Genomic DNA, 21455 nt, shown 5'->3' on the forward strand with positions numbered 1-21455 from the left:
TTGAACAGAGAGTCACGCGAGAGTGTGGCTGGAGGTGTGCCTTTGGCACAAATTGGTCCACGTGACCGCATTGCTGATGCGTCCGCGTCATGTGGGAAAAACGCCTCCCACACGTCCGCGTCACCCACGCGAAGGCGTGCCTGAAAATCGACGTAAAATGGGTATATGGCCGAAAGTTGAGCTGGAATTGGGCTGGACTCGTGCTAGCAGCACAAGCCCTACCACGTGAACGCGTGCCCTATGCATACGCGTCGTTCTTTAAATAAGGCCATCCACGCGATCGCGTCCACCACGCGATCGCGTGACCCAAAGTTTTGGCAAAATGAGCTTTTCACCAGAGAGTTGCGCGGCCGCGAGGCTGCCCTCGCGCTAATGGCACAAATCGATCCACGCGACCGCGTGGATCACGTGTCTGCGTCATTTCATAGAAGCGCTATCCGCGCGAACGCATCACGCACGCGTCCGCGTCCCCTGCGCCGCACAGCCTATCCATCCCAGCGCCAACTATCTTATCTTTTCTTAATCTTTTTCTTTCCCCTTTCTTAATTCTTTCTTCTTCCTTCTTTACTTTCTTCTATTATCTCTATTCTTCATCTTATTCATTCTTTTTCTTCTTCTCTCTTTACTCTCTTCTTTCTCTTCTTCTCCCTTTCTTTTCTATATTTTCTATTTTACATTGGTGTTACAATCTTTTTACTCATCTGTTGCATATCTCCTGCATTATTTTAGGTGCTTTTTAACTTGTTTGCTATTTAGGTTACATGCCATGTGCTTCTATTGTTTTCTCACTTGCATGTTGTAGCTACCATGTAATTGAGACCCTCCTTATTTGGCATTAACCCACCCATACTTTATTTATATTCTTATTTTTATTTCTGGGTTACTTTTTCTTTTTTTCCTCTTCTTTCAGGCTGGCCACCAAGAGGGAGAAAGACGAGTTTCTAACTGGAACAGTGAACAAGTCTACCGCACAATCTTTGGAGAAGAGCATCAGTTGGAGCAACCCGTCCACCTGCACATCTCAGCATGCCCCGAGGACGGTGCAATATTTAAGTGTGGGGAGGTCGATACCGATCTCCATGAGTTAGCTATTTTCTTCTTTTCAACACCATTGTTTTATTTTCTTTGTTAGTTCATTGTTGCATTACATGTTTGTTTGATTTTATGCATTTAGCTACTGCTTGGTTAAAGTAATGAGTTTCTTTTTAAGACCCTATTTTTGAAAAAAAAAATTTTTCACTAATTTAAATCAAAATTTAAATGTTAAATTTGTTTGAAGTTGTATTTAGAACATGGTTTTTGAGCCAAAGAACACACAATCTGTGAGATTTTGAGCTTATTCACATGGTTACATTATTTAACCATAAATTTTTATTCTTGTGTGTTTTCTTCTCTATGATTGTAATCTTTATTTTGTTCCAATCTATATGTCCAATATTTAGTGTATTTACATGCTTGTATATGATTGAGGCCATTACTTGTTTTTGCTCACTTATCCCAAATAAGCCTACCCTTTTATGTCACCCTTGTTAGCCACTTTGAGCTTTTTTATCCCCTTCTGTTCTATAACCACATCACTAGCCTTAAGTAGAAAAACAAATTAAATATCCCAATTGAATCTTTGGTTAGCTTAAGATAGAGGTTGTGCATCAACTAAGTGTGGGGAAACTGTGGGAACATGGGTTAATAAGGGAATGTATCATGTTTCTAATTCTGAATATTGGGAAAATTGGGTATCTACTCATGTAAAACAGAAAATTAAAAATTCCATATGCATTGATATGTTATTTTAGTTTTTATGTCTCTAAAAAAAAGAAAATATATATATATATATAATATAAATAAATAAGGGGACAAAATTACCCCAATGTTAATATCAATGCATATGTGACACAAATTAAAAAGTTGATACATGAGTATGTGATACAAAAGTAAGAATTATGGGTGGCTTGGCATGATTTTAAAAGTTATATAGAATGTATGTATGTTAGGTGATAGCCCAGGTTACTCAAAGATTCAATTTATAGCTCACTTAGCCATACATATATCCTCACCCTTGCGTTGGCCCCATTACAACCTTGAAAAGACCTCATGTTGTTTGCATTGGTACATTAAATATTTGTTGATTGGTTAGATGAAGAACAAAGTTTTAGAAAGCATGATTATGAAAGAATAGAGTGATTGACCCTAGACACTTGAGATATTAGAGTGCATATACACTACCAGTGAGGGTTCAATGCTTGATTCTATGTTCCCTGCTTTCATGAGCTATCTTCTTACAAGTTTACTTGTCTTTTATTGTGTAATTTAAATTAGTGAAATTTGATTCATTTTTGTCTTGGAGAACTTGTTTGCTTTTAACCAAGTAGGTAGAAATATTTTGCATGTAGTTGTATTCACATAGATAGGTTGCATTTCACACTCTCTATCATTCCTCTTCACTCCTTTATAGCTTCTTTTGAGCTTAGCATGAGGACATGCTAATGTTTAAGTGTGGGGATGTTGATAAACCCCTATTTCATGGTTTATCTTGTGCTCAATTGAGTGGTTTTTATCAAGTCCTTGCCCACTTATTCATATGAATTGCATGGTTTTATATTCTCCTTACTGATTTTGTGCTATGATTGAAAACATGCTTCTTTGGTCTTAATTTTGCTATGTTTAATCCTCTCTTATTACCATTTGATGCCTTGATATGTGTGTCAAGTGATTTCAGAGATCAGAGGGCAGGAATGGCTTAGAGGATGGAAAGAAAGCATGCAAAAATGGAAGGAAAGCACAAATTGGAGTCCTTGGAGGAACTGGCAATGACGTGTCCGCATGGATGACGCGAACGCGTGGTTCGCGCAAAAGAGAATCGACGCGAGCGCATGGACGAGGTGAATGCGTGACTTGCGAAACACAACTGACATGGGCGCATGACTGACGCGATCGCGTGGAAGAGCAAAACTCCAGATGACGCGACCGCGTGACCCACGCGGACGCGTGTTGTGTGCGATCTGCAGAATTTGCAAAAGTCGTTCCCAGCGATTTCTGGGCCCCTTTTAGCCCAGATCCAAGTCCAGAGAACACAGATTGAAGGAGTATAAATGGGGGAATCCATCCATTCATGAAGATATATACAAAGATTGGAGACTGAATACTGGATTCATACATAGTTTTAGGATTTAGATGTAGTTTTTAGAGAGAGAAGCTCTTTCCTCTCTTTTAGGATTAGGATTAGGATTCCTCTTAAAGGATTATGATATCTTATTATTTCAACTTCCAATTTTTCTTCTTCATCACAGGTTCAATGTTCCTTTTTTATTTATTTTCTCTTTTATTTATTTATGAACTTTTCTATGTTAGATTTGATTTCTTTTATTAAATATAATTTGAGGTATTTTAGACATATGATTTTGATTTAATTTTTTACTATTGACTTTGGTTGATTAATTGGTAACTCTTGAATTATCAAACTCATCGTGATTGGTAATTGTTATTCTTGCTGATTAATTTAGATTCCTATAACTCTAGTATTTCCTTAAGGAGTTGACTAGGACTTTAGGTGTTAAATTAATTTGTCCACTTAATTAACCTTCATAGTTAGAGGTTGACTTAGTGGTAGCAAAAATATAATTCTCATCACCATTGATAAAAATAACTAGGATAGGACTTTCAGTTTTCATACCTTGCCAATATTTTTATTAGTTATTAATTTATTAATTCCTGCAATCTATTTCTCTTGTTCAAAACCTTTTCAAACCCAAACACTGTTTTCCATAACCAATAATAAAACACACCTCCCTGCAATTACTTGAGAAGACGACCCGAGGTTTGAATACTTCGGTTTATAAATTTTATTGGGTTTGTTACTTGTGACAACCGAACGTTTGTACGAAAGGATTTTCTGTTGGTTTAGAAGCTATACTTATAACGCTATTATATTTTTATAAATTCTTTACCGACAGAAAATCCGATTCGTCATCCTCAAGTCCTAGTCAACTCCTAAGGAAAGACTAGCTTTAGAGGGATCGAAATCAACCAGCAAACTTTAAATATTAATCAACTGCTGAGTTTGATAACTCAAGAGTCACCAATCAATCAACTAAAGCCAAGAATATAAGAAACTAAATAAAAGTCATGCTCATGTGAAATCAAAATTATTAAAATAATTAAATTATTAAGTAATTGAATAAGTTATTTCAAAATTTGGAAAGCATGCTCATGTGAAATCAAAATAATTAAATTACCATGTGCATTGAAAAAAAAAGAGAAAAAAATTATTAAGTAATTGAATAAGGGGATACAAAAATAAAAAAATATATAATATACCCCAAATGCAAAATAAAAAGAATCAATGCACATGGGACAAAAATTCAAAAATAAGTTTGATACATGAGCATGTAATACAAAAGTGGGAAAAATTTGGGTAGCTAGGTAAAGCATTTTAAATTGTATAAAGTATGTATATGTTAGGTGAGATCTTAGACTAATCAAGGGTTCAATTATTAGCTCACTTAGCCTTATATATATATACCCTTACCCTTACCTTAGTCCCATTACAACCTTGAAAAAGACCTCATGATGTTTGTATGTATACATTAAATATTTGTTGATTGGTTAGATGAAAAACGAAGTTTAGAAAGCATGATTAGAGAAGAATAGAGTGATCACCCTATACACTTGAGAGTTAGAGTGATATACACTACCAGTAAGGGTTCGATGCTTGATTCTATGTTCCCTGCTTTCATGAGCTATCTTCTTACAAGTTTACTTGTCTTTCATTGTATAATTTGAATTAATGGAATTGATTCATATTTGTCTTGAAAAACTTATGTACTTTTAACCAAGTAGGTAGAAACATTTTGCATGTAGTTGCATTCACATAGATAGGTTGCATTACATACTCTCTATCATTCCTCTTCACTCCTTTATAGCTTCTCTTGAGTTTAGCATGAGGACATGCTAATATTTAAGTGTGGGGAGGTTGATAAACCACTATTTTATGGTTTATCTTGTGCTCAATTGAGTGGTTTTTATCAAGCCTTTGCCCACTTATTCATGTGATTTGCATGGTTTTACATTCTCCTTCCTGATTTTGTGCTATGATTGAAAACATGCTTCTTTGGTCTTAATTTTGCTATGTTTAATTCTCTCTTATTATCATTCGATGCCTTGATATGTGTGTTAAGTGATTTCAGAGATTACAGGACAGGAATGACTTAGAGGATGGAAAGGAAGCATGCAAAAGTGGAAGGAATACAAGAAGTTGAAGGAACTGCAAAGCTGTCAGCCTGACCCTCTCGCACTAAAACGACCATAACTTGAGCTACAGAGATCCAAATGATGCAGTTCCAGTTGCGTTGGAAAGCTAACATTCGGGGCTTCGATTTGATATATAATTTGCTATATTGACCGTACATCTAGGCGACGCGAACACGTGCTTCACGCGGATGCGTCGCAGTGACGAAAAACCAGCGTGGCAGATTTCATAACCAGCGAATTCTGGGCTGTTTTTGACCCATTTCTCGAGCTATAAAGTGGGAGAATGCATCTATTCATAGGGATACTTCAGATCAGATTCATAATTCACTTTTCATAATTTAGATGTAGTTTTAGAGAGAGAGGTTCTCTCCTCTCTCTTAGGATTAGGATTAGGATTCCTCTTAAAGGACTTAGGAATATTTTTATCTTCTTCAATTACAAGTTCAATGTTCTTTTTTATTTTCTCTTTTATTTGTTTATGAACTTTTCTATGTTAGATTTGATTTCTTTTATTAAATATAATTTGAGGTATTTCAGACATATGAATTTTATTTAGCTTTCTATATTCTTGGTTCTGGTTGATTAATTGGTAACTCTTGAGTTGTCAAACTCATCGTGATTGCTAATTATTATCTTTGCTGATTAATTTAGATTCCTATAACTCTAGTCTTTCCTTAAGGAGTTGACTAGGACTTTAGGTGTTAAATTAATTTGTCCATTTAACTGACCTTCATAGTTAGAGGTTAACTTGGTGGGAGCAAAAGTATAATTCTCATCACCATTGATAAGGATAACTAGGATAGGACTTCCAGTTTTCATATCTTGCCAAGAGATTTTTTCATTATTAATTTATTAATTTCTGCAACCCATTTCTCTCATTCAAAACCTTTTCAAATCCAAAAACTGTTTTCCATAACCAATAATAAATCATACTTCCCTGTAATTCCTTGAGAAGACGACCCGAGATTTGAATACTTCGGTTAATTATTTTTATTGGGTTTGTTACTTGTGACGACCAAAACGTTTGTACGAAAGGATTTTCTGTTGGTTTAGAAGCTATACTTACAACGCGATCATATTTTTATAAAATTCTTTCCTGACAGGAAATCCTAACGTCATAATCCTTCATGCTCTCATGCTGCCCTTGCTTAATTGTGCTGAGGTAATCCGAGTCCCTCACATAGATTTTAGATGTTGCAAAATGATTGATAAACATCTTGACGAACTCATCAAAGCTAGTTATAGACCCTGCAGGCAAATTGGAAAACCATAATAAGGCAGCTCCATCTAAAAAAGTAGGAAAGGATCGGCATAAAATAGGATTGGAGTCACTGTTGAGGAACATCATGGACTCGAATTTCGTGATATGAACTTTAGGATCCCCGACTCTCTTATATGGTGCTAGGGTCATCGGGAGCGTAAAGTTCATGGGCATTTTGAAATTCATTATCTCCTCAGAAAACGGATTGGCTCGTTGTCTCCCAGTTTTTGGGGGGTCTCCCCTGTCTTTGCATTAGACTCTGACTGATGCTCTTCATGTTGATCAGCGTTTGTCTTTTTGCTGTCAATTTTTCGATCTCCATTGATTTACATTGCCGCTAACAGTTCGGCCATCAGCTGATTTTCCGCCAGGAGGGCGGCGTTGGCAGCCATGAGGTCAGTGTTAGTCTGGAAGGGTTGCTGAGTCTCCGAATGACCAGTCATAGTATCCCTCCTGCAAAGAAAAACGGATACAAAATGGACGCAGATGGATTATAAGGATTAAAATAATTGTGGGTGAAATTAAACTGTTCGGGCCCCACGGTGGGCGCCAAATGTTCTTGCAAGGATATTGTTGCCAAGCTATACGTCAGATCCTTGTTAATCGAGGTGAGTTCGGCGACCTTGGTTGGGTAAGTTGTATCCTCGTGAACTCGGACCCGAGCGTGGTACCTGCAAAAAGGATTCCGACGCCCAAGCCAGTGGAAGAATAAACTAAATAAAGGATATAAGTGATATTAGGTGTAGTTCGAAGTATGTTGTGTATTTTTCATTCAAATCCTAGGTCTGGCTTTATAACCTAGTCTGTTTGCTTTGTGGTCAATTAATTTCTGAGATTTTTGGTTGATAAGATTCGAGATCGTGGTGATTTGAGTCCGAGATTGAGTGGGACGTTTTGAGTTGAGATCTGCAGAAAGTGATGTGTTAGAATAGAGCCGTTACATCGAGATATTGTTCGATTTCGTCCAAAATTATGGAGGTACGGTACAAAGACTAATTAAAAAATAAATTTTAAAAGACAATTATATTTTCCATAATCTTTGTAAATAAAAGTGAATGAAGCGTAAGCATTTTTTTTTGTACGGGAGCGACTCACGGACAGTTGCCACGTCCTCTTCTAAGGATAATAATTAGATGGAGAAAATTAATTAATTAATTAATGTAATCAAAGATGTAATATGAAAAAATCGGTTGGTTTATAGTTTTCGATTTTAAGTGTTAATTTATCATTTAAAAAAAATGCTAAAACAACAAAAAATTCCCCATTATATAGTCCAGGTAATTTCTATTAGATATATTTTTGTTTGCCAATAAGAATCCCAGAACTCTCGTCTAAAAAGGTGTAATATATCTACTTGGTTGTTCGTTCACTTCAAACCAAAAATTATAAGCCGATCGATTTTTCTAATATTTACAACTTTGATTATACTAATTAATAATACATCCCAACACACGTACATTAATTCCTCCATTTATGTTGTCGTCGTTAGAACAAAAAAACGTTTTTGGCAACTGTATGAGTCACTCTCCTTTTTTCCTCATAAAATTAAGTTAACAACAAATCTTATTATCTTTAATTAGTTATTTTATGTTAATTAACTTATCAAAGTTATATTAAAAAATATTTTGTCTGATTTTAGTTTTTAGACCTTTAAAGAGGTATCGACTAAATTTGTATTAATAATCTCAATTCGAGGAGTAAATATAAATCCTTTTTATAGATTATTTTTAGAATTTAGAGATCATACTGATGAGCGGATATTTTATACGCTTTTTGATAGTGTTTTTATATAGTTTTTACATCTCTTATTGTATCTTCTACGGCATGAGTCTCTAAATTCCATAGTTGGGGGTGAGGAGCTCTCCTGTGTTTCAATGGATTAATACAATTACTACTGTTTTCTATTCAATCACGCTTGTTTCTGTTCTAAGATACTCACTCGTACTTCAATACAAAGAATGTAATGATCCGTGACACTCATTATCATTCTCAAATTTATGAACGCGTGCCTGACAACCACTTTCGTTCTATTTGAGCTCAACGTAGTCATTGGGCGACAGTTTGAGTGCGTATTTCTGGGGATTCTAATCCACGAGATTGACTTGCATCTCCTGACAACAGAGCATTTAAACTCGTGGTAGAGGCTAGAACCAATTGGAAGCATTCCTGAGATCTGGAAAGTCTAAACCTTGTCTGTGATATTCCGAGTAGGATCTGAGACGGGATGACTGTGACGAGCTTCAAACTCACGAATGTTGGGCGCAGTGACAGTGTGCAAAAGGATAGAGAGATCCTATTCCGACATAAGTAAGAACCGGCAGATGATTAGCCGTGCCGAAACCGTACCTGGACCATTTTCACTGAGAGGACGGATGGTAGACATTGACAACGGTGATCCACCAACATATAGCTTGCCATAGAAGGAGCCATGCGTGTTTGGAGAAGAAGACAGTAAGAAAGCAGAGGTTCAGACGACAGAGCATCTCTAGAACCTCAACATGTTCTTCATTACTGAACCACAAGTATCATTCATTTCATGCTCTTTTACTTTCTACAAACAAAACCATTTTTATTATTAATTTCCTGACTAAGATTACAGGATAACCATAACTTGCTTCAAGTCGGCAATCTCCGTGGGATCGACCCTTACTCACGTAAGATATTACTTGCACGACCCAGTGTACTTGCTGGTTAGTTGTACCGGAGTTGTGAAAAGTGTAATTCACAATTCCGTGTACCAAGGTTTTGGCGCCGTTGCCGGGGATTGTTCGAGTTTGGACAACTGACGGTTCATCTTGTTGCTTAGATTGGGTAATTTTATTTTATGTTTAAGCTTTTTATTTTTATTTTTGAAAAAATACAAAAAAAATTTAATAAAATCATAAAAATGAAAAAAAAATTTGTGTTGCTTGTTTGAGTCTTGTGTCAAATTTTAAGTTTGGTGTCAATTGCATGTTTTAATTTTTCTTAAATTTTTGAAAATATATGCATTGTGTTCTTTCTTGATCTTCAAGTTGTTCTTGTTTATTTTCCTTGTTTGATCTTTAGTTTTTCTTGTTTGATGTCTTTCCTTGTTTTTCTTGTGCATTTTCGAATTATTAGTGTCCAAAGTATAAAAATTTTTAAGTTTGGAGTTTTTTTGTGTCCTTATTTCCTTAAAAATTTTCAAAATTTGTTCTTAGTGTTCATCTTGATCTTTAAAGTGTTCTTGGTGTTCATCTTGACATTCAAAGTTTTCTTGTTTGTTTTCTTTGTTTTGATCTAAAAATTTTAAGTTTGGTATCTTTTTAGTGTTTTTCTCTCTCCTCATTAAATTCAAAAAATATCTCTTCCTTTATTTACTCATCATTTTCGAATTCCTTAGGTTGACTTAGTCAAAATTTTTAAAATTTGGTAGTTTCTTGTTAGTCAAGTCAAAATTTTAATTTTAAAAATTTATCTTTTTAAAAAATAAATTCTTTTTCAATTTTCTTTTTATATTTTTCAAAAATCTTTTATAAAATTTTTCAAAATCTTTTTCTTTTTTTATATATAATTTTCGAACTACTTGTATCAGTTTATTATTTTGCTTGAAAAATTTTAGGTTTGGTATTTTTTTATAAGAAAGTTTCAATCTTTAAAATTTTAAAATTATATCTTTTTCAAAAACTTTTCTTTTATTTATTTTCTTACAAGTATCTTTAATTTTAAGACACATCTTTTTCAAAACTTCCTAACCACCCTCTCTCTCTTCATTTTTCAAAAATCAACACAAAAAAAATTCAAATCTTTTTAATTAATTAATTTAGTTTTCTAATTTATTTTATTAATTTTTATTTTCTTAATTTTCGAAACTTGCATAAATTTTTTTATTTACTTTATTTTAATTTCATTAATAAAAAAAAGAGGGGAATAAAATTCTTATTTACAATCCATATCATCTCCCTTTCTCTATTATGGACCTAAGTGGAAATGAACAGTCCAGAAAGACTCTGGGATCATATGCTAACCCCACTACTGCTTCATATGGGAGTAGTATCTGTATACCTCTCATTAGAGCCAGCAATTTTGAGCTAAACCCTCAGCTCATTAACATGGTGCAGCAAAATTGTCAATATTCCAGTCTTCCACAGGAAGAACCTACTGAGTTTCTGACACAGTTCTTACAAATTGCTGACACAGTGCGTGATAAGGAAGTAGATCAAGATGTCTACAGATTATTGCTGTTTCTATTGGCTGTAAAAGATCAAGCTAAGAGGTGGTTAAACAATCAACCCAAAGCCATCATAAGAACATGGAAACAATTGTCAGACAAATTCCTGAATCAATATTTCTCTCCAAAAAAGATGACACAACTAAGGTTGGACATCCAGGGCTTTAAACAAGAGGTAATGAATCTCTTTATAAGGCTTGGGAGAGGTACAAAGAGATCCTAAGGAAATGCTTCTCTGAAATGTTTTCAGAATGGTGCAGTTAGACATCTTCTACTACGGACTTACAGAAAAGGCCTAGATATCTCTAGACCACTTAGCTGGTGGATCTATACACATGAGAAAAACAGTTGAAGAGGCTCAAGAGCTCATTGATACAGTTGCTAGAAATCAGCATCTGTACTTAAGTAGTGAGTCCTCCATGAAAGAAGAGGCTAATGCAGTATCCACTGAACCTAGTCCTCCAGAACAAGTTGTTGAACTCAACCAGCAATTGCTTTTTCTAACAAAACAGTTGGCAGAATTTAAGGAGATGCTACAAGATACCAAAAAACGCTAACAAGAATATGGAAGCACAATTGGATCAGACAAGACAACAGTTATCTAAACAGATAACAGAAGAATACCAAGCTGTTCATTTAAGGAGTGGGAAGATATTGAATGTCTCAACTCAAAGCAGCAGAAAGCCAAGAAAGAAACAACTGAAAGAGGATGACCAATTCACTGCCCAAAATCCCTCTGAGGACAGTAAGAGCCCAGAGAGGAATGATTTTGGCGTTCAGACGCCAGAAAAGGGTCAGAAGTCGGCATTAAACGCCCATACTGCAGTCAATTCTGGCGTTCAAACACCAATGAGGGATCAGACACCTGCAAGTGCTGATAACAACCCCCTTAAGCAGGCTTCTCCAACCACTTCTGTAGAAAATAAACCTGCAGCAACTAAGGTTGAAGAATATAAAGTCAAGATGCCTTATCCTCAGAAACTCCGTCAAGCGGAACAGGATAAACAATTTGCCCGCTTTGCAGACTATCTCAGGACTCTTGAAATAAAGATTCCGTTTGTAGAGGCACTTGAGCAAATACCCTCTTATGCTAAGTTCATGAAGGAGATCTTAAGTCATAAGAAGGATTAGAGGGAGACTGAAAAAGTTTTTCTCACTGAAGAATGCAGTGTAGTCATATTAAAGAGCTTACCAGAGAAGTTTAAAGATCCCGGAAGCTTTATGATACCATGCACATTAGAGGATGCTTGTACCAAGACAGCTTTATGTGATCTTGGGGCAAGTATCAACCTAATACCTACATCCACTATCAGAAAGCTTGGTTTGACTGAAGAAGTCAAACCAACCCGAATATGTCTCCAACTTGCTGATGGCTTCATTAAATTTCCATCAGGTGTAATTGAGGACATGATTGTCAAGGTTGGGCCATTTGCCTTTTCCACTTACTTTGTAGTGATGGAAATGGAGGAGCACAAGAGTGCCACTCTCATTCTAGGAAGACCTTTCCTAGAAACTGGACGAACTCTCATTGACATCCAAAAAGGGGAGGTGACCCTGAGAGTCAATAAGGATGAGTTTAAGTTGAATGTTGTCAAAGCTATGCAGCATCCAGACACATCTAAAGACTGCATGAGCGTTGATATTATTGACTCCCTGGTGGAAGAAGTCAATATGACTGAGAGTCTCGAATCAAAGCGAGAGGACATGTTTAAAGATGTTCAGCCTAATTTGGAGGAACCAGAGAAAATAGAAGAATCTCTAAAAACTCCTCAGGAAGAAGAAAAGCCTCCTAAACCCGAGCTCAAACCACTACCACTATCCCTGAAATATGCATTTCTAGGAGAAGATGACACTTTTCTGGTAATCATAAGCTCTGCTTTAGAGCCACAGGAAGAGAAAGCACTAATTCAAGTGCTAAGAACGCACAAGACAGCTCTTGAGTGGTTCATAAGTGATCTTAAGGGCATTTGCCCAGCCAGATGCATGCACAAGATCCTATTGGAGGATGATGCTAAGCCAGTGGTTCAACCACAAAGGCGGCTGAATCCAGCCATGAAGGAGGTCGTGAAGAAAGAGGTCACTAAGTTACTAGAGGCTGAGATTATTTATCCTATTTCTGATAGCTCCTGGGTAAGCCCTGTCCAAGTTGTCCCCAAAAAGGGAGGCATGACAGTTGTTCATAATGAAAAGAATGAAATGGTTCCTACAAGAACAGTTACAGGGTGGCGAATATGTATTGACTAAAGAAGGCTCAATAAAGCCACCAGAAAGGATCATTTTCCTTTGCCATTCATAGACCAGATGCTAGAGAGACTAACATGTCATAAATACTACTACTTTTTGGATGGCTATTCAGGTTAAAACCAAATCACAGTAGATGCTCAGGACCAAGAGAAAACAGCATTCACATGTCCATCTGGAGTATTTTCTTACAAAAGAATGCCATTTGGTCTGTGCAATATGATGCGTGAGCATCTTTTCTGTCTTTTTCTAGTGAATTTGCATCTAATTTGTTGAGTTTAATCAAGAATTAGTTATATTTTAGCCACTATGGATGCTATTTTGAGTTTTGTGCAATACTGTTTATTTTAGGTAGCATTTGGCGGGATTTGATAGAGTTTTTGCAGCACAAGAATCAAAGAAGATGGCTGCGACGAGCGATGCGCACGCGTGCCTGACGCGTGCGCGTGATCTGGAAGTATCCAAGGTGACGCGTACGCGTGATTGAGCATAAGCGTGAATTGAAGATTTGCTCAGCGACGCGTACGCGTGACCGACGCGTCCGCGTGACTCGCAGAAAAGACCATCAGCGCGTACGCGTGACTGACGCGTATGCGTGACATGCGCCACGTGCAGAAAACGCAGAAAATGCTGGAGGGTGATTTCTGGAACCCATTTTAGCACCCAAGTTAGGCCCAAATCCAGTGAAGCCAAGTGGTCCCCACGTTACAAGACGCGGAGTAGTTAGTTAATTATGATTTAAATTCAAATTTGATTTTAAAATAGGAAAAGATATTATCTTAATTTTAAATATTAGATTTTTAAATTAATTAGGATTAGTTATAAAAAGCAGAGACTTCTCTTCTATTAGGAGGTTTCGTTAGGGGGATTCCATTAGGGAATTCTATACAAAATTTACATTCCACATTCCATGAGCAACTAATCCTCCATTGTTAAGGTTAGGAGCTCTGTCTATTTGTATGGATTGATTTTATTGCTTTTTATATTTTAATTTATGTATGGATTTATAATTTAAGAATTGTTTTCGCTCTTTATTTTATGAATTTGGGTGGAACAGAAGTATGACCCTCTTTCTATTTGAGTTCCTGTAAAACTTGGAAAAGCTCTTTACTTGAACAACAGCTTGAAAACAAATTCTCCTAAATTTTAATTATCTGAATTTAACAGGATACGTGACATATAATCCTTTTATTTCTTGGGTAATTAGAGTTTTGTGGCATATAAACTAGAAATTGATTATCACCCTCTAATTGGAATTAATTGACTAAGGAATTGGCAGTTAATGAATTTTAGAGGAGACTAGGAAGGTCTAAGGAATTAGGGTCTAGTCACATACAGTTTGTCATAAATTAAATGCTACATAATTAAAATAGTTAGTAAGAAAAGTAAATCTGAAAAAATAGATAACTCTGAAACCTTAACTGCCTTCTTAATATTTTATTCCCAACTTATTTATCTTGCTGTCTTTAATATTCCAAATTTACTGTTAATGCTTTTAAACTTCCAAACACTATTTTCTGTTTGTCTAACTAAGCCTATCAAATACTATTGTTGCTTAGTCCATCAATCCTCGTGGGATCGACCCTTACTCACGTAAGGTATTACTTGGTACAACCTGGTGCACTTGCCGGTTAGTTTGTGGATTGTAAAATATCGCACCAAGTTTTGGGCACCGTTGCCGGGGATTGACTGTGATTAACAACTATTAGTTATTTGATTGGCTAGATTAAGCGTTTTATTTTTTATTTTATTAAAATCTATTTTTAAAAATTTTTCGAAAAAATATATTTATTTTGAATTATTTTATTTAAAATTTTTTCTTTTTCCTCTTAATTTTTGAAATTAAGTTTGGTGTCCCCGTAGTAATTTTCCTTTAAAAAAATTTCTGTTCTGTCTTCTTTGCTTTCCTGTTTACCACATGATGTGTTTAATTCTTTTTGGTATTTTGTGCTAAGGAAAAATAATGGAGAGAGATCACATGGGTTACTACTCACACCCGAGTAGTGATTCATATTATGGTGGATGGAGGAACTATCCAAATTTTGGTTGGCAAAGTCAAAACCAAAGGAACTTCAATACTCCATATTCCAACTATCAAGAGCCACCACCTCTATATTCATATCAAGAACAACCATCTCCATATTTATACCAAGAACCACCACCTCTCTACCCATACCAAGAACTATCCTCTTTCTATCCATATCAAGAACCATCATCCTTCTACCCATATCAAGAGCCACCATCTTCCTATTCACCTCAAATACCATCAGATCTTGAGCTCCTCATGAAAGAATGCCTACATGATATAAAGACAAGTGTTAAAAATATGGAGAAATATGTGCAGACAATAATCAAGAACCAGGAAGAAGAACAAGCAAATTTCTTCCCAAGAGATATAATGCAAGATCCTATGGAAGAAAGTGAGGAAACCAATCAAAGGAGTTTATACTCCAGTGAATTAGAGAACTTTCCACCCTCACATATGGAAGAAGAGGAAGATGCACAACCTCCCATGCCCTTGGTAAACAATGAAGAAGAGATTGAATTAGAAGAAAGCTACCAAGAGGAAGAGGTTCAAATTGAGGAAGCTTGCAAAGAGGTAGAAGAAATCAAAAAAGAACACATGGGAGTGGAGCTTGCAAGACCTCTTCCAAAGCCATCACCATTCAATGCAACATTCAAGTGGGTAAAATTCCTATCCTTAACCTGTACTTTCCCACTTGAATATGGGTTACTGGAAACGGATGGTCAACTTAGAACTCTTTGTGGCATTAAGAGTAAAAGGAAGATGGTTAGTGGTAAGAGTCGTCAAGCAAGGTTTAATATGGTTGCATGCTCCAAATTGAAGTGCAAGGATTGGTGTAGAGCTCAACTGAATGGATCTAGAAGGTTGTTTGGTTGTCTCTGTGAGAATTTAGATCGCTTGCCACCCGGTGGGAACAATGGTGATCCACAAGAAGACGGATGTAAAAGTAAGGTTTGGGATCCTGGGATTCATTCTCACAATCAACACTCTTGGGGCCTCGTCACTTGCTTCAACTTGCTCGAAGGCGTTATGCGCCTAGTTTGGGATCCCAGTAGCCATTGGAATTACAAACAATGGTGGAGATTCCTGGATCAGTACAAGCACAAGCCACCATGACAAGGAGCTCACCACATGTCCAACTTAAGGACTTTAACTAAAAGTGCTTGGTGGGAGACAACCCACCGTGGTATGATCGTTCCTTTTCATTCTTAGTTATTTTTCGTAGTAGTAGTTTTCTTGCTTATTTGATTTTTATTGAGTTCTTACTAATTTTCTGATCATGCAGCTATTTTAGAACAGGAACCGGATAAAAAAAAGAAAAAAAGAGAGAGAGAGAGAGAGAGAAAGAGGCGCATATGACGCGCAAGCGTCACTGACGCGTACGCGTCATATGCATGTGCGTGACAAATAAATATGAACAGAGAGTTGCGTGGGAGTGGCACCAGAATGAAGCCTTTCACACAAATAAGCCCACGCGTACGCGTACCCCACGCGTGCGCGTCATTCGTGATTTTGGCACTCCACGCGTACGCGTCAGTGACGCGTACGCGTGACCTTGAATTTCGACGTAAATATGTGTTGGGCAGAGAGTTGTGCTAGCTTGGGGCTGGAAGCGTGCTAGAGGCACAAAATTTACTCACGCAAACGCGTCCATGACGCGTGCGCGTCATTTGCAAAAATGGTCCTCCACTCGTGCGTGTGCATGACGCGCACGCCTTCTATGAAATTATTGGTTCCCAAGCCACGCGAACAGAGAGTTGTGTGTGCGCGCAGCTGGCTTTACGCGAATCGCGCAAAACCCAGGGCATGCGGACGCGTGCCTGTCGCTAACGCGTCATTAAGAAAATTCGCGACCTATGCGTACGCGTCTCCTTCGCCGCACAACTACACCTGTTCGCCGCACAGTTTTCACTTTTCTTTTTCTCTCTCCCAATCCTAATTCTCTCTTGTTCTTTTATCTTTATATTCTACTTTTCTCTCACTATTTGTTTTTATTTTCATTTCTTCTTTGCTTGAGGACAAGCAAACCTTTAAGTTTGGTGTTGACGCTTTGCTTAAGGGTTTTCTGTTTATTCCCATGGCACCAAAAGGGAGACGAATCATCTTCACTGAGGAGCACAACCTGAAGAATAAAGTGACCGCTAGGATAATTAAGGTGGTTGAGTTCCTTTCATTGTTTATTCCTCCCCCCTTTTTCTATGTTATGTTCCAGTTTTCTACTATTTTGCTTTGTTTGTTGCATGATCCTTTATTAGTTAAAATCCTAGGACTAGTTTAGCTTTCTCTTAATTGCTTTAATTCTGAAAAGATGTCTCATGTATTATCCACTGAGTTTTAATTCAAAGAAAATACAGAAGTGATGTATTGCATGAGAAAGTGAGTTTATATTGAAGAATAGTCTTATTTACTTAAATGTGGTGGTATTTTCTACAATTCTGAATGCATGATATGAACAGTGCATATTTAAATTTGAATCAAAGAATGTTGATGTATAAGGAACAGGAATTTAGAGAATTATTATGACTTCTCTGAAATAAACAAAAATTTAATCCTTGAAGCAAAAGAAACAGCAAAAGAAAAAAATAATATAAAAAAATAAATAATAATAAAAGCAAGGTCTAAGGCTCTGAGCATCAATGACTAGGGAGGTCAGACATGATTAAAAGCTCAAAGAGTTATTTCCCTAGTCATATGCTTGTGGTGTGATTGTGTCAAGTAATCCTTGAAGACAGAACACTTAGAGTCGAGACCAAGTGCATTTAACAGAGTATGCCAAAGGCTTTGAGCACCACTGTCTGGGAGTAACTGAAAGAAAAATCAGAACTCAAAGAGAGTCCCCTAGTTAAGTGCTTGTGGTGTTTCTGTGTCAAGTAATCCTTGGGACAAAACGTTTAAAGTCACGGCTAGGCTCAAGGTGCAAGGCACCAAAGAAAAATAAATTAAAGTCAATTTTGCTGTGTTCAAGGATTAAACTAAAATGTAAAGATCAGAGAATTCATAATATTATCCGGATTCTAATTTCGAATGACAATAACATCCTCCTGATTCAAAGGAGAGTGAGATGCCAAACCTATCCAGGATTACAGTTATAAACCCCACTATAAAAAGAGACATGAGCTTAATCAAACTCGCATTCTCATGCAAATTCACATCCTAAGCCTATATTAATTTTGGTTGCTTGAGGACAAGCAACAGTTTAAGTTTGGTGTTGTGATGTGTGAGCATCTTTTTTATCTTTTTCTAGTGAATTTGCATCTAATTTGTTGAGTTTAATCAAGAATTAATTATATTTTAGCCACTATGGATGCTATTTTGAGTTTTGTGCAATAATGTTTATTTTAGGTAGCATTCGGCGGGATTTGATGGAGTTTTTGCAGCACAAGAATCAAAGAAGATGGCTGCGAGGAGCGACGCGCACGCGTGCTTGACGCGTGCGCGTGATCTGGAAGTATCCATGGCGACGCGTACGCGTGACTGACGCGTATGCATGAATTGAAGATTTTCTCCGCGTACGCGTGAATTGAAGATTTGCTCAGCGACACGTACGCATGACCGACGTGTCCGCGTGACTCGCAGAAAAGGCCATCGACGTGTACGCGTGACTGACGCGTACGCGTGACATGCGCCATGTGCAGAAAATGCTAGGGTGATTTCTGGGCCCTATTTTAGCACCCAAGTTAGGCACGGATCCAGTGAAGCCAAGTGGTCCCCACGTTACAAGACGCGGAGTAGTTAGTTAATTCTGATTTAAATTCAAATTTGATTTTAAAATAGGAAAATATATTATCTTAATTTTAAATATTAGATTTTTAAATTAATTAGGATTAGTTATAAAAAAGGGAGACTTCTCTTTTATTAGGAGGTTCCGTTAGGGAGATTCCATTAGGGAATTCTATACAAATTTACATCCCACATTCCATGAGCAACTAATCCTCCATTGTTAAGGTTAGGAGCTCTGTCTACTTGTATGGATTGATTTTATTACTTTTTCTATTTTAATTTATGTATGGATTTATAATTTAAGAATTGTTTTCACTCTTTATTTATGAATTTGGGTGGAACGGAAGTATGACCCTCTTTCTATTTGAGTTCCTGTAAAACTTGGAAAAGCTCTTTACTTGAACAACAGCTTGAAAACAAATTCTCCTAAATTTTAATTATCTGAATTTAACAGGATACATGACATATAATCCTTTTATTTCTTGGGTAATTAGAGTTTTTGTGGCATATAAAGTAGAAATTGATTATCACCCTCTAATTGGAATTAATTGACCAAGGAATTGGCAGTTAATGAATTTTAGAGGAGACTAGGAAGGTCTAAGGAATTAGGGTCTAGTCACATACAGTTTGCCATAAATTAAATCCTACATAATTAAAATAGTTAGTAAGAAAAGTAAATCCAAAAAAATAGATAACTCTGAAGCCTTAACTACCTTCTCAATATTTTATTCCCATCTTATTTATCTGCCTGTCTTTAATATTCCAAATTTACTGTTCATGCTTTTGAACTTTCAAACACTATTTTCTGTTTGTCTAACTTAGCCTATCAAACACTATTGTTGCTTAGTCCTTCAATCCTCGTGGGATCAACCCTTACTCACGTAAGGTATTACTTGGTACGACCCAGTGCACTTGCCGGTTAGTTTGTGGGTTGTAAAATACCGCACCACAATGCACCTGCAACCTTTTAGAGGTGCATGCTCTCTATCTTCTCTGATATGGTAGAAAAATTTCTAGAAGTCTTCATGGATGTCTTCTCTGTATTTGGAGACTCATTCAGCTTCTGTCTTGACCATCTAGCACTTGTTCTGAAACGGTGCCAAGAGACTAACCTGGTTTTAAACTGGGATAAATGTCACTTTATGGTAACTGAAGGAATTGTCCTCGAGCACAGAATTTCAAACAAGGGAATAAAGATGGATCAAACTAAGGTAGAGGTCATTGAAAAATTACCACCACCTGCCAATGTTAAGGCAATCAGAAGTTTTCTGGGGCACGCATGATTCTATATGAGGTTTATAAAGGATTTTTCAAAAATTACAAAACTTCTGAGCAATTTGCTAGCCACTGATACACCATTTGTCTTTGACACAGAGTGTCTGCAGGCCTTTGAGACTCTGAAAGCTAAACTGGTCACAGCACCAGTCATTTCTGCACCAGACTAGACATTACCATTCGAACTAATGTGTGATGCCAGTGACCATGCCATTGGTGCAGTATTGGGACAGAGACATGTTAAGCTTCTACATGTCATTTATTACGCTAGCCGTGTTTTAAATAACGCGCAGAAGAATTACACAACCATAGAAAAGGAGTTGCTTGCAGTGGTTTATGCCATTGACAAGTTCAAATCTTATTTAGTAGGATCAAAAGTGATTGTGTACACTGACCATGCTGCTCTAAAATATCTCCTCACAAAGAAGGATTCAAAACCCAGTCTCATAAGATGGGTGTTGCTTCTGCAAGAGTTTGATATAGAAATAAGAGAAAGAAAAGAGACAGAGAACCAAGTAGCTGATCACCTGTCCCAGATAGAACTAGTAACAGGAGCGTCCCTCCCTCTTACTGAGATCTCTGAAACCTTTCCGGATGAGCAACTCTTTGCCATTCAGGAAGTACCGTAGTTTGCAAACATTACAAACTATAAAGCTGTGAGATTCATACCCAAAGAGTACAGTAGGCAGCAAACAAAAAAAATCGGTCTCGGATGCAAGGTACTACTTGTGGGATGAACCATATCTCTTTAAGGGATGTGCAGACAGAATAATCCGTAGATGTGTGCCTAAAGAAGAGGCACAGAAGATCCTATGGCATTGCCATGGATCACAATATGGAGGACATTTCAGAGGTGAGAGAACAGCCACAAGGGTTCTCCAATATGCCTTCTACTGGCCTACTCTCTATAGAGACTCTCGAGAGTTTGTACGTAACTGTGACAGTTACCAGAGGGCTGGTAATCTGCCTCATGGTTATGCCATGCCTCAGCAAGGGATCTTAAAGATTGAGTTGTTTGATGTATGGGGTATTGACTTCATGGGGCCTTTCCCACCATCATATTCAAACACTTATATTCTAGTGGTAGTAGACTATGTATCTAAATGGGTAGAGGCAATTACAATACCCACTAATGATACTAAAACAGTGATAAAGTTCCTCCAGAAGCATATCTTCAGTAGGTTCGGTGTCCCTAGGGTACTGATCAGTGGTGGAGGCACTCATTTCTGCAATAAACAGCTTGACTTTGTTCTGATCCGATATGGAATCAACCACAAAGTGGCAACTCCATATCATCCATAGACAAATGGGCAGGTTGAAGTCTCAAATAGAGAACTAAAACAAATCCTGGAATGGACTGTAAGTACCCATAGAAAGGATTGGGCAAGAAGTCTGGATGATGCTCTGTGGGCGTACAGAACCACATTCAAGACTCCTATAGGGACCTCTCTATACCAGCTTGTGTATGGCAAAGCCTGTCATCTGCTAGTGGA

The sequence above is a fragment of the Arachis duranensis genome, chromosome 2 (genome assembly GCF_000817695.3).
Source record: "Arachis duranensis cultivar V14167 chromosome 2, aradu.V14167.gnm2.J7QH, whole genome shotgun sequence".
In the NCBI taxonomy this organism is placed as follows: domain Eukaryota; kingdom Viridiplantae; phylum Streptophyta; class Magnoliopsida; order Fabales; family Fabaceae; genus Arachis; species Arachis duranensis.